The sequence below is a fragment of the Dama dama genome, chromosome 31 (assembly GCF_033118175.1).
Source record: "Dama dama isolate Ldn47 chromosome 31, ASM3311817v1, whole genome shotgun sequence".
Classification (NCBI taxonomy): Eukaryota; Metazoa; Chordata; class Mammalia; order Artiodactyla; family Cervidae; genus Dama; species Dama dama.
In genome coordinates, this window is record NC_083711.1 from 4,331,367 (window position 1) to 4,345,601 (window position 14,235).

Consider the following 14,235-nt stretch of genomic DNA (forward strand, 5'->3'; position numbering starts at 1 on the left):
CATTCCACTTGAGGCCACAAACTCAGTGTCCCTCTCACATACCTGTAGCTGAGAGAAGCCTCCTCTTGAGGTGCTTGTGGAAAGTTGGTATTCCTCTTGTGTCGAAGCCAGGGACTAAGCTCTCATCTTGAGTTAATTTGGGGTCCACAGAGCCCTTTCTTGTTGCTACAGTGACCTCAGGATCCCTCTAGACTTGAGACAGTGATCTTGGGTTTTCTCTGGAGTGCCATCAAGGAAATCAAGGCTCCTTTCACGTTTGATGTGGAACACGGAATTGCTCTGCACGCAGTGCAGGGGAATCGGGCCTCATCTCGCGGCGAGGGGGAAGTCTCATGGTTTTTCTCGAGTTGCGGCCGGAACCTAGGTTATATTCTCGAGTTACGACGGGAGGGCCCTTCCAGACACGTGTTTGTTCAGCGACGTCAGGACTCCTGCCTAGGTGCGAGGGACACCTCGGGATTCTCCTCGAGTCTTGGCATGGCAATTGGGACGCGTCTCCACGTGAGGCGGGAGACCCAGCGTCCCTTTCCACGTGCCACAGGGATCCTTGCACTCCTATCCATTTTCAAGAGGAGTCAGGCATCGTCTCCTTTGGAAGCATTGATCTCCGCAGACGTCTCGAGTTTTCAAAGGATGTGAGGCCTGCGGTCGTGATGAGGTGGAGGACTAAGTCTTTATCTGTCGTCTCCACATGGGATTCAGAAATCCCTTAGTCTTGGAAAATGCAAGACGAGCCTGCATTCAATTCACTGCAGAGATATCCGGCCTTACTTCAAGTCAGAGCATCTCGGTGTCCATTCCACTTGAGGCCAGAAACTCAGCGTCCCTCTCACATACCTGTAGCTGAGAGAAGCCTCCTCTTGAGGTGCTTGTGGAAAGTTGGTATTACCCTTGAGTCGAAGCCAGGGACTAAGCTCTCATCTCGAGTTGATTTCGGGTCCACGGAGCCCTTTCTTGTTGCTACAGTGACCTCAGGATCCCTCCAGACTTGAGACAGTGATCTTGGGTTTTCTCTGGAGAGCGATCGAGGAAATCAAGGCTCCTTTCACGTTTGATGTGGGACACGGAATTGCTCTGCATGCAGTGCAGGGGAATCGGGCCTCATCTCACGGCGAGGGGGAAGTCTCATGGTTTTTCTCGAGTTGCGGCCGGAACATGGGATATATTCCCGAGTTACGACGGGGAGTGCCCTTCCAGACACGAGTTTTTTCAGCGACGTCAGGACTCCTGCCTAGGTGCGAGGGACACCTCGGAATTCTCCTCGAGTCTTGGCATGGCAATTGGGACGCGTCTCCACGTGAGGCGGGAGACCCAGGGTCCCTTTCCATGTGCCACAGGGATCCTGGGACTCCTATCCATTTTCAAGAGGAGTCAGGCATCGTCTCCTTTGGAAGCATTGATCTCCGCGGACCTCTCGACTTTTCAAAGGATATGAGGCCTCCGGTCGCGTTAAGGCGGAGGACTAGGTCTTTCTCTGTGTTCTGCACAGGGGATTCAGACATCCCTTCGTCTTGGGAGATGCAAGATGAGCCTGCATTCAATTCACTGCAGGGATATCCGGCCTTACTTCGAGTCAGAGCATCTCGGTGTCCATTCCACTTGAGGCCACAAACTCAGGGTCCCTCTCACATTCCTGTAGCTGAGAGAAACCTCCTCTTGAGTTGCTTGGGGAAAGTTGGTATTCCTCTTGAGTCGAAGCCAGGGACTAAGCTCTCATCTCGAGTTGATTTGCGGTCCACGGAGCCCTTTCGTGTTGCTACAGTGACCTCAGGATCCCTCTAGACTTGAGACAGTGATCCTGGGTTTCCTCTGGAGTGCCATCAAGGAAATCAAGGCTCCTTTCACGTTTGATGTGGAACACGGAATTGCTCTGCACGCAGTGCAGGGGATTCCGGCCTCATCTCGCGGCGAGGGGGAAATCTCATGGTTTTTCTCGAGTTGCGGCCGGAACCTGGGGTATATTCTCGAGTTACGATGGGGAGAGCCCTTCCAGACACGTGTTTGTTCAGCAACGTCAGGACTCCTGCCTAGGTGCGAGGGACACCTCGGGTTTCTCCTCGAGTCTTGGCATGGCAATTGGGACTCATCTCCACGTGAGGCGGGAGACCCACTGTCCCTTTCCACATGTCACAGGGATCCTGGGACTCCTATCCATTTTCAAGAGTAGTCAGGCATCGTCTCCTTTGGAAACCTTGATCTCCGCGGACCTCTCGAGTTTTCAAAGGATGTGAGTCCACCGGTAGCGATGAAGCGGAGAACTAGGTCTTTCTCTGTTGTCTCCACAGGGGATTCAGATATCCCTTCGTCTTGGGAGATGCAAGACGAGCCTGCATTCAATTCACTGCAGGGATATCCGGCCTTATTTCGAGTCAGAGCATCTCGGTGTCCATTCCACTTGAGGCCACAAACTCAGGGTCCCGCTCTCATACCTGTAGCTGAGAGAAACCTCCTCTTCAGGTGCTTGTAGAAAGTTGGTATTTCTCCTGAGTCAAAGCCAGGGACTAGGCTCTCATCTCGAGTTGATTTGGGGTCCACGGAGCCCTTTCGTGTTGCTACAGTGACCTCAGAATGCCTCTAGACTTGAGACAGTGATCTTGGGTTTTCTCTGGAGTGCCATCAAGGAAATCAAGGCTCCTTTCACGTTTGATGTGGAACACGGAATTGCTCTGCACGCAGTGCAGGGGAATCGGGCCTCATCTCGCGGCGAGGGGGAAGTCTCATGGTTTTTCTCAACTTGCAGCCAGAAACTAGGGGATATTCTCGAGTTACGACGGGTAGGGCCCTTCCAGACACCTGTTTGTTCAGCGACGTCAGGACTCCTGCCTAGGTGCGAGGGACACCTCGGGATTCTCCTCGAGTCTTGGCATGGCAATTGGGAGGCGTCTCCACGTGAGGCGGGAGACCCAGGGTCCCTTTCCACGTGCCACAAATATCCTGGGACTCCTATCCATTTTCAAGAGGAGTCAGGCATCGTCTCCTTTGGAAGCATTGATCTGCGTGGACCTCTCGAGTTTTCAAAGGATGTGAGGCCTCCGGTCGCGATGAGGCAGAGAACTAGGTCTTTCTCTGTGGTCTACACAGGGGATTCAGACATCGCTTCGTCTTGGGAGATGCAAGACGAGCCTGCATTCAATTCACTGCAGGGACATCCGGCCTTACTTCGAGTCACAGCATCTCGGTGTCCATTCCACTTGAGGCCACAACCTCAGGGTCCCTCTCACTTTCCTGTAGCTGAGAGAAGCCTCCTCTTGAGGTGCTTGTGGAAAGTTGGTATTCCTCTCGAGTCGAAGCCAGGGACTAAGCTCTCATCTCGAGTTGATTTGGGGTCCACGGAGCCCTTTCGTGTTGCTCCAGTGACCTCAGGATCCCTCTAGACTTGAGACAGTGATCTTGGGTTTTCTCTGGAGTGCCATCAAGGAAATCAAGGCTCCTTTCACGTTTGATGTGGAACACGGAATTGCTCTGCATGCAGTGCAGGGGAATCGGGCCTCAACTCGCGGCGAGGGGGAAATCTCATGGTTTTTCTCTAGTTGCGGCCGGAACCTTGGGTATATTCTCGAGTTACGATGGGGAGGGCCCTTCCAGACACGTGTTTGTTCAGCGACGTCAGGACTCCTGCCTAGGTGCGAGGGACACCTCGGGATTCTCCTCGAGTCTTGGCATGGCAATTGGGACGCGTCTCCACGTGAGGCGGGAGACCCAGGGTCCCTTTCCACGTGCCACAGGGATCCTGGGACTCCTATCCATTTTCAAGAGGAGTCAGGCATCGTCTCCTTTGGAAGCATTGATCTCCGCGGACCTCTTGAGTTTTCAAAGATGTGAGGCCTCCGGTCGCAATGAGGAGGAGAACTAGGTATTTTTCTGTGGTCTCCACAGGGGATTCAACATCCCTTCGTCTTGGGAGATGCAAGACGAGCCTGCATTCAATTCACTGCAGGGATATCCGGCCTTACTTCGAGTCAGAGCATCTCGGTGTCCATTCCACTTGAGGCCACAAACTCAGGGTCCCTCTCACATACCTGTAGCTGAGAGAAGCCTCCCCTTGAGGTGCTTGTGGAAAGTTGGTATTCCTCTTGAGTCGAACCCAGGGACTAAACTCTCATCTCGAGTTGATTTGGGGTCCACGGAGCCCTTTCGTGTTGCTCCAGTGACCTCAGGATCCCTCTAGACTTGAGACAGTGATCTTGGGTTTTCTCTGGAGTGCCATCAAGGAAATCAAGGTTCCTTTCACGTTTGATGTGGAACACGGAATTGTTCTGCACGCAGTGCAGGGGAATCGGGCTTCATCCAGCGGCGAGGGGGAAGTCTCATGGTTTTTCTCGAGTTGCGGCCGGAACCTGGGGTATATTCTCGAGTTACGACGGGGAGGGCCCTTCCAGACACGTGTTTGTTCAGCGACATCAGGACTCCTGCCTAGGTGCGAGGGATACCTCGTGATTCTCCTCGAGTCTTGGCATGGCAATTGGGACGCGTCTCCACGTGAGGCGGGAGACCCAGGGTCCCTTTCCACGTGCCACAGGGATCCTGGGACTCCTATCCATTTTCAAGAGGAGTCAGGAATCGTCTCCTTTGGAAGCATTGATCTCCGCGGACCTCTCGAATTTTCAAAGGATGTGAGGCGTCTGGTCGCGATGAGGCAGAAAATTAGGTCTTTCTCTGTGGTCTCCACAGGGGATTCAGACATCCCTTCGTCTTGGGAGATGCAAGACGAGCCTGCATTCAATTCACTGCAGGGATATCCGGCCTTACTTCGAATCAGAGCATCTCGGTGTCCATTCCGCTTGAGGCCACAAACTCAGGGTCCCTCTCACATACCTGTAGCTGAGAGAGGTGCTTGTGGAAAGTTGGTATTCCTCTTGAGTCGAAGCCAGGGACTAAGCTCTCATCTCGAGTTGATTTGGGGTCCACTGAGCCCTTTCTTGTTGCTCCAGTGACCTCAGGATCCCTCTAGACTTGAGACAGTGATCTTGGGTATTCTCTGGAGTGCCATCAAGGAAATCAAGGCTCCTTTCACGTTTGATGTGGAACACGGAATTGCTCTGCACGCACTGCAGGGGAATCGGGCCTCATGTCGCGGCCAGAGGGAAGTCTCATGGTTTTTCTCGCATTGCGGTCGGAACCTGGGGTATATTCTCGAGTTACGACGGGGAGGGCCCTTGCAGACACGTGTTTGTTCATCGACGTCAGCACTCCCCAGAGGTGCGAGGGACACCTCGGGATTCTCCTCGAGTCTTGGTATGGCAATTGGGACGCGTCTCCACGTGAGGCGGGAGACCCAGGGTCCCTTTCCACGTGCCACAGGCATCCGGGGACTCCTATCCATTTTCAAGAGGAGTCAGGCATCGTCTCCTTTGGAAGCATTGATCTCCGCGGACCACTCGAGTTTTCAAAGGATGTGAGGCATCCGCTCGCGATGAGGCGGAGAATTAGGTCTTACTCTGTGGTCTCCACAGGGGATTCAGACATCCCTTCGTCTTGGGAGATACAAGACGAGCCTGCATTCAATTCACTGCAGGGACATCCGGCCTTACTTCGATCCAGAGCATCTCGGTTTCCATTCCACTTGAGGCCACAAACTCGGGGGCCCTCTCACATACCTGTAGCTGAGAGAAGCCTCCTCTTGAGGTGCTTGTGGAAAGTTGATATTCCTCTTGAGTCGAAGCCAGGGACTAAGCTCTCATCTCGAGTTGATTTGGGGTCCACGGAGTCCTTTCGTGTTGCTCCAGTGACCTCAGGATCCCTCTAGACTTGAGACAGTGATCTTGAGTTTTCTCTGGAGCGCCATCAAGGAAATCAAGGTTCCTTTCACGTTTGATGTGGAACATGGAATTGCTCTGCACGAAGTGCAGGGGAATCGGGCCTCATCTCTCGTTGAGGGGGAAGTCTCATGGTTTTTCTAGAGTTGCGGCCGGAACCTGGGGTATATTCTCGAGTTACGACGGCGAGGGCCATTCCAGACACGTGTTTGTTCAGCGACGTCAGGACTCCTGCCTAGGTGCGAGGGACACCTCGGGATTCTCCTCGAGTCTTGGCATGGCAATTGGGACGCGTCTCCACGTGAGGCGGGAGACCCAGGGTCCCTTTCCACGTGCCACAGGCATCCGGGGACTCCTATCCATTTTCAAGAGGAGTCAGGCATCGTCTCCTTTGGAAGCATTGATCTCCGGGGACCTTTCGAGTTTTCCAAGGAAGTGAGGCCTCCGGTCGCGATGAGGCGGAGAACTCGGTATTTCTCTGTGGTCTCCACAGGGGATTCAGACATCCCTTCATCTTGGGAGATGCAAGACGAGCCTGCATTCAATTCACTGCAGGGATATCCGGCCTTACTTCGGGTCAGAGCATCTCGGTGTCCATTCCGCTTGAGGCCACAAACTCAGGGTCCCTCTCACATACCTGTAGCTGAGAGAGGTGCTTGTGGAAAGTTGGTATTCCTCTTGAGTCGAAGCCAGGGACTAAGCTTTCATCTCGAGTTGATTTGGGGTCCACTGAGCCCTTTCTTGTTGCTCCAGTGACCTCAGGATCCCTCTAGACTTGAGACAGTGATCTTGGGTTTTCTCTGGAGTGCCATCAAGGAAATCAAGGCTCCTTTCACGTTTGATGTGGTACACGGAATTGCTCTGCACGCAGTGCAGGGGAATCGGGCCTCATGTAGCGGCCAGAGGGAAGTCTCATGGTTTTTCTCGCGTTGCGGCCAGAACCTGGGGTATATTCTCGAGTTACGACGGGGAGGGCCCTTCCAGACACGTGTTTGTTCAGCGACGTCAGCACTCCCCCGAGGTGCGAGGGACACCTCGGGATTCTCCTCGAGTCTTGGTATGGCAATTGGGACGCGTCTCCACGTGAGGCGGGAGACCCAGGGTCCCTTTCCACGTGCCACAGGGATCCTGGGACTCCTATCAATTTTCAAGAGGAGTCAGGCATCGTCTCCTTTGGAAGCATTGATCTCCGCGGACCACTCGAGTTTTCAAAGGATGTGAGGCATCCGCTCGCGATGAGGCGGAGAATTAGGTCTTACTCTGTGGTCTCCACAGGGGATTCAGACATCCCTTCGTCTTGTGAGATACAAGAAGAGCCTGCATTCAATTCACTGCAGGGACATCCGGCCTTACTTCTATTCAGAGCATCTCGGTTTCCATTCCACTTGAGGCCACAAACTCAGGGGCCCTCTCACATACCTGTAGCTGAGAGAAGCCTCCTCTTGAGGTGCTTGTGGAAAGTTGGTATTCCTCTTGTGTCGAAGCCAGGGACTAAGCTCTCATCTCGAGTTGATTTGGGGTCCATGCAGCCCTTTCATGTTGCTACAGTGACCTCAGGATCCCTCTAGACTTGAGACAGTGATCTTGGGTTTTCCCTGGAGTGCCATCAAGGAAATCAAGGTTCCTTTCATTTTTGATGTGGAACACGGAATTGCTCTGCACGCAGTGCAAGGGAATCGGGCCTCATCTCGCGGCGAGGGGGAAGTCTCATGGTTTTTCTCGAGTTGCGGCCGGAACCTGGGGTATATTCTCGAGTTACGACGGGGAGGGCCCTTCCAGACACGTGTTTGTTCAGCGTCGTCAGGACCCCTGCCTAGGTGCTAGGGACACCTCGGGATTCTCCTCGAGTCTTGGCATGGCAATTGGGACGCGTCTCCACGTGAGGCGGGAGACCCAGGGTCCCTTTCCACGTGCCACAGGGATCCTGGGACTCCTATCCATTTTCAAGCGGAGTCAGGCATCGTCTCCTTCGTTAGTATTGATCTCCGCGGACCTCTCGACTTTTCAAAGGATATGAGGCCTCCGGTCGCGTTAAGGCGGAGGACTAGGTCTTTCTCTGTGTTCTGCACAGGGGATTCAGACATCCCTTCGTCTTGGGAGATGCAAGATGAGCCTGCATTCAATTCAGTGCAGGGATATCCGGCCTTACTTCGAGTCAGAGCATCTCGGTGTCCATTCCATTTGAGGCCACAAACTCAGGGGCCCTCTCACATACCTGTAGCTGAGAGAAGCCTCCTCTCGAGGTGCTTGTGGAAAGTTGGTATTCCTCTTGTGTTGAAGCCAGGGACTAAGCTCTCATCTCGAGTTGATTTGGGGTCCATGGAGCCCTTTCATGTTGCTACAGTGACCTCAGGATCCCTCTAGACTTGAGACAGTGATCTTGGGTATTCTCTGGAGTGCCATCAAGGAAATCAAGGCTCCTTTCATTTTTGATGTGGAATACGGAGTTGCTCTGCACGCAGGGCAGGGGAATCGGGCCTCATCTCGCGGCGAGTGGGAAGTCTCATGGTTTTTCTCGAGTTGCGGCCAGAACCTGGGGTATATTCTCGAGTTACGACGGGGAGGGCCCTTCCAGACACGTGTTTGTTCAGCGACGTGTGGACTCCTGCCTAGGTGCGAGGGACACCTCGGGATTCTCCTCGAGTCTTGGCATGGCAATTGGGAGGCGTCTCCACGTGAGGCGGGAGACCCAGTGTCCCTTTCCACGTGCCACAGGGATCCTGGGACTCCTATCCATTTTCAAGAGGAGTCAGGCATCGTCTCCTTTGGAAGCATTGATCTCCGCGGACCTCTCGAGTTTTCAAAGGATGTGAGGCCTCCGGTCGCGAAGAGGCGGAGGACTAGGTCTTTCTCTGTGGTCTCCACAGTGGATTCAGACATCCCTTCCTCTTGGGAGATGCAAGACGAGCCTGCATTCAATTCACTGCAGGGATATCCAGCCTTACTTCGAGTCAGAGCATCTCGGTGTCCATTCCACTTGAGGCAACAAACTCAGGGTTTCTCTCACATACCTGTAGCTGAGAGAAGGCTCCTCTTGAGGTGCTTGTGGAAAGTTGGTATTCCTCTTGAGTCGAGGCCAGGGACTAAGCTCTCATCTGGAGTTGATTTTGGGGTCCACGGAGACCTTTCGTGTTGCTCCAGTGACCTCAGGATCCCTCTAGACTTGAGACAGTGATCTTGGGTTTTCTCTGGAGTGCCATCAAGGAAATCAAGGCTCCTTTCACTTTTGATGGGGAACACAGAATTGCTCTGCACGCAGTGCAGGGGAATCGGGCCGCATCTCGCGGCGAGGGGGAAGTCTCATGGTTTTTCTCGAGTTGCGGCCGGAACCTGGGGTATATTCTCGAGTTACGACGGGGAGGGCCCTTCCAGACACGTGTTTGTTCAGCGACGTCAGGACTCCTGCCTAGGTGCGAGGGACACCTCGGGATTCTCCTCGAGTCTTGGCATGGCAACTGGGACCCGTCTCCCCGTGAGGCGGGAGACCCAGGGTCCCTTTCCACGTGCCACAGGGATCCTGGGACTCCTATCCAGTTTCAAGAGGAGTCAGGCATCGTCTCCTTTGGAAGCATTGATCTCCGCAGACATCTCGAGTTTGAAAAGGATGTGAGGCCTCCAGTCGCGATGAGGCGGAGAACTAGGTCTTTCTCTTTTGTCTCCACAGGGGATTCAGACATCCTTTCGTCTTGGGAGATGCAAGACGAGCCTGCATTCAATTCACTGCAGTGATATCCGGCCTTACTTCGAGTCAGAGCATCTCGGTGTCCATTCCACTTGAGGCCACAAACTCAGTGTCCCTCTCACATACCTGTAGCTGAGAGAAGCCTCCTCTTGAGGTGCTTGTGGAAAGTTGGTATTCCTCTTGTGTCGAAGCCAGGGACTAAGCTCTCATCTTGAGTTAATTTGGGGTCCACAGAGCCCTTTCTTGTTGCTACAGTGACCTCAGGATCCCTCTAGACTTGAGACAGTGATCTTGGGTTTTCTCTGGAGTGCCATCAAGGAAATCAAGGCTCCTTTCACGTTTGATGTGGAACACGGAATTGCTCTGCACGCAGTGCAGGGGAATCGGGCCTCATCTCGCGGCGAGGGGGAAGTCTCATGGTTTTTCTCGAGTTGCGGCCGGAACCTAGGTTATATTCTCGAGTTACGACGGGAGGGCCCTTCCAGACACGTGTTTGTTCAGCGACGTCAGGACTCCTGCCTAGGTGCGAGGGACACCTCGGGATTCTCCTCGAGTCTTGGCATGGCAATTGGGACGCGTCTCCACGTGAGGCGGGAGACCCAGCGTCCCTTTCCACGTGCCACAGGGATCCTTGCACTCCTATCCATTTTCAAGAGGAGTCAGGCATCGTCTCCTTTGGAAGCATTGATCTCCGCAGACGTCTCGAGTTTTCAAAGGATGTGAGGCCTGCGGTCGTGATGAGGTGGAGGACTAAGTCTTTATCTGTCGTCTCCACATGGGATTCAGAAATCCCTTAGTCTTGGAAAATGCAAGACGAGCCTGCATTCAATTCACTGCAGAGATATCCGGCCTTACTTCAAGTCAGAGCATCTCGGTGTCCATTCCACTTGAGGCCAGAAACTCAGCGTCCCTCTCACATACCTGTAGCTGAGAGAAGCCTCCTCTTGAGGTGCTTGTGGAAAGTTGGTATTACCCTTGAGTCGAAGCCAGGGACTAAGCTCTCATCTCGAGTTGATTTCGGGTCCACGGAGCCCTTTCTTGTTGCTACAGTGACCTCAGGATCCCTCCAGACTTGAGACAGTGATCTTGGGTTTTCTCTGGAGAGCGATCGAGGAAATCAAGGCTCCTTTCACGTTTGATGTGGGACACGGAATTGCTCTGCATGCAGTGCAGGGGAATCGGGCCTCATCTCACGGCGAGGGGGAAGTCTCATGGTTTTTCTCGAGTTGCGGCCGGAACATGGGATATATTCCCGAGTTACGACGGGGAGTGCCCTTCCAGACACGAGTTTTTTCAGCGACGTCAGGACTCCTGCCTAGGTGCGAGGGACACCTCGGAATTCTCCTCGAGTCTTGGCATGGCAATTGGGACGCGTCTCCACGTGAGGCGGGAGACCCAGGGTCCCTTTCCATGTGCCACAGGGATCCTGGGACTCCTATCCATTTTCAAGAGGAGTCAGGCATCGTCTCCTTTGGAAGCATTGATCTCCGCGGACCTCTCGACTTTTCAAAGGATATGAGGCCTCCGGTCGCGTTAAGGCGGAGGACTAGGTCTTTCTCTGTGTTCTGCACAGGGGATTCAGACATCCCTTCGTCTTGGGAGATGCAAGATGAGCCTGCATTCAATTCAGTGCAGGGATATCCGGCCTTACTTCGAGTCAGAGCATCTCGGTGTCCATTCCATTTGAGGCCACAAACTCAGGGGCCCTCTCACATACCTGTAGCTGAGAGAAGCCTCCTCTCGAGGTGCTTGTGGAAAGTTGGTATTCCTCTTGTGTTGAAGCCAGGGACTAAGCTCTCATCTCGAGTTGATTTGGGGTCCATGGAGCCCTTTCATGTTGCTACAGTGACCTCAGGATCCCTCTAGACTTGAGACAGTGATCTTGGGTATTCTCTGGAGTGCCATCAAGGAAATCAAGGCTCCTTTCATTTTTGATGTGGAATACGGAGTTGCTCTGCACGCAGGGCAGGGGAATCGGGCCTCATCTCGCGGCGAGTGGGAAGTCTCATGGTTTTTCTCGAGTTGCGGCCAGAACCTGGGGTATATTCTCCAGTTACGGCGGGGAGGGCCCTTCCAGACACGTGTTTGTTCAGCGACGTGTGGACTCCTGCCTAGGTGCGAGGGACACCTCGGGATTCTCCTCGAGTCTTGGCATGGCAATTGGGAGGCGTCTCCACGTGAGGCGGGAGACCCAGTGTCCCTTTCCACGTGCCACAGGGATCCTGGGACTCCTATCCATTTTCAAGAGGAGTCAGGCATCGTCTCCTTTGGAAGCATTGATCTCCGCAGACCTCTCGAATTATCAAAGGATGTCAGGCCTCCGGTCGCATTTAGGCGGAGGACTAGGTATTTCTCTGTGGTCTCCACAGGGGATTCAGACATCCCTTCGTCTTGGGAGATGCAAGACGACCCTGCATTCAATTCACTGCAGGGATATCCGGCCTTACTTCGAGTCAGAGCATCTCGGTGTCCATTCCACTTGACGCCACAAACTCAGGGTCCCTCAAATATACCTGTAGCTGAAAGAAGCCTCCTCTTGAGGTGTTTGTGGAAAGTTCGTATTCCTCTTGGGTCTAAGCCAAGGACTAAGCTCTCATCTCGATTGGATTTGTTGTCGACAGAGCCCTTTTATATTGGTCCAGTGACCTCAGGATCCCTCTAGACTTGAGACAGTGATCTTGGGTTTCTCTGGAGTGCCATCAAGGAAATCAAGGCTCCTTTCACGTTTGATGTGGAACACGGAATTGCTCTGCACGCAGTGCAGGGGAATCCGGCCTCATGTCGCGGCGAGGGGGATATCTCATGGTTTTTCTCGAGTTGCGGCCGGAACCTGGGGTATATTCTCGAGTTACGATGGGGAGGGCCCTTCCAGACACGTGTTTGTTCAGCGACATCAGGACTCCTGCTTAGTTGCGAGGGACACCTCGGGATTCTCCTCGAGTCTTGGCATGGCAATTGGGACGCGTCTCCACGTGAGGCGGGAGACCCAGGGTCGCTTTCCACGTGCCACAGGGATCCTGGGACTCCTATCCATTTGCAAGAGGAGTCAGGCATCGTCTCCTTAGGAAGCATTGATCTCCGTGGACCTCTCGAGTTTTCAAAGGACGTGAGGCCTGCGGTCGCGATGAGGTGGAGGACTAAGTCTTTATCTGTCATCTCCCCACGGGATTCAGAAATCCCTTAGTCTTGGAAAATGCAAGACGAGCCTGCATTCAATTCACTGCAGAGATATTCGGCCTTACTTCAAGTCAGAGCATCTCGGTGTCCATTCCACTTGAGGCCACACCTCAGGGTCCCTCTCACATACCTGTAGATGAGAGAAGCCTCCTCTTGAGGTGCTTGTTGAAAGTTGGTATTCCTCTTGAGTCGAAGCCAGGGACTAAGCTCTCATCTCGAGTTGATTTGGGGTCCGCGGAGCCCTTTCCTGTTGCTCCAGGGACCTCAGGATCCCTCTAGACTTGAGACAGTGATCTTGGGTTTTCTCTGCAGTGCCATCAAGGAAATCAAGGCTCCTTTCACGTTTGATGTGGGACACGGAATTGCTCTGCATGCAGTGCAGGGGAATCGGGCCTCATCTCGCGGCGAGGGGGAAGTCTCATGGTTTCTCTCGAGTTGCGGCCGAAACCTGGGGTATATTCTCGAGTTACGAGGGGGAGGGCCCTTCCAGACACGTGTTTGTTCAGCGACGTCAGGACTCCTGCCTAGGTGCGAGGGACACCTCGGGATTCTCCTCAAGTCTTGGCATGGCAATTGGGACGCGTCTCCACGTGAGGCGGGAGACCCAGGGTCCCTTTCCACGTGCCACAGGGATCCGGGGACTCCTATCCATTTTCAAGAGGAGTCAGGCATCGTCTCCTATGGAAGCATTAATCTCCGCGGACCTCTCGAGATTACAAAGGATGTGAGGCCTCCGGTCGCGTTGAGGCGGATGACTAGGTATTTGTCTGTGGTCTCCACAGGTGATTCAGAAATCCCTTCGTCTTGGGAGATGCAAGACGAGCCTGCATTCAATTCACTGCAGGGATATCCGGCCTTACTTCGAGTCAGAGCATCTCGGTGTCCATTCCACTTGAGGCCACAAACTCAGGGTCCCTCTCACATACCTGTAGCTGAGAGAAGCCTCCTCTTGAGGTGCTTGTGGAAAGTTGGTATTCCTCTTGAGTCGAAGCCAGGGACTAAGCTCTCATCTCGAGTTGATTTGAGGTACACGGAGCCCTTTCGTGTTGCTGCAGTGACCTCAGGATCCCTCTAGACTTGAGACAGTGATCTTGGGTTTTCTCTGGAGTGCCATCAAGGAAATCAAGGCTCCTTTCACGTTTGATGTGGGACACGGAATTGCTCTGCATGCAGTGCAGGGGAATCGGGCCTCATCTCGCAGCGAGGGGGAATTCTCATGGTTTTTCTCGAGTTGCGGCCGGAACCTGGGATATATTCCCGAGTTACGACGGGGAGGGCCCTTCTAGTCACGTGTTTATTCAGCGACGTCAGGACTCCTGCCTAGGTGCGAGGGACACCTCGGGATTCTCCTCGAGTCTTGGCATGGCAATTGGGATGCGTCTCCACGTGAGGCGGGGGACCCAGGGTCCCTTTGCACATGCCACAGGGATCCTGGGACTCCTATCCATTTTCAAGAAGAGTCAGGCATCGTCTCCTTTGGAAGCATTGATCTCTGCAGACCTCTCGAGTTTTCAAAGGATGTGAGGCCTCCGGTCGCGATGAGGCGGAGGACTAGGTCTTTCTCTGTCATCTCCACAGGGGATTCAGACATCCCTCGTCGTGGGAGATGCAAGAGTAGCC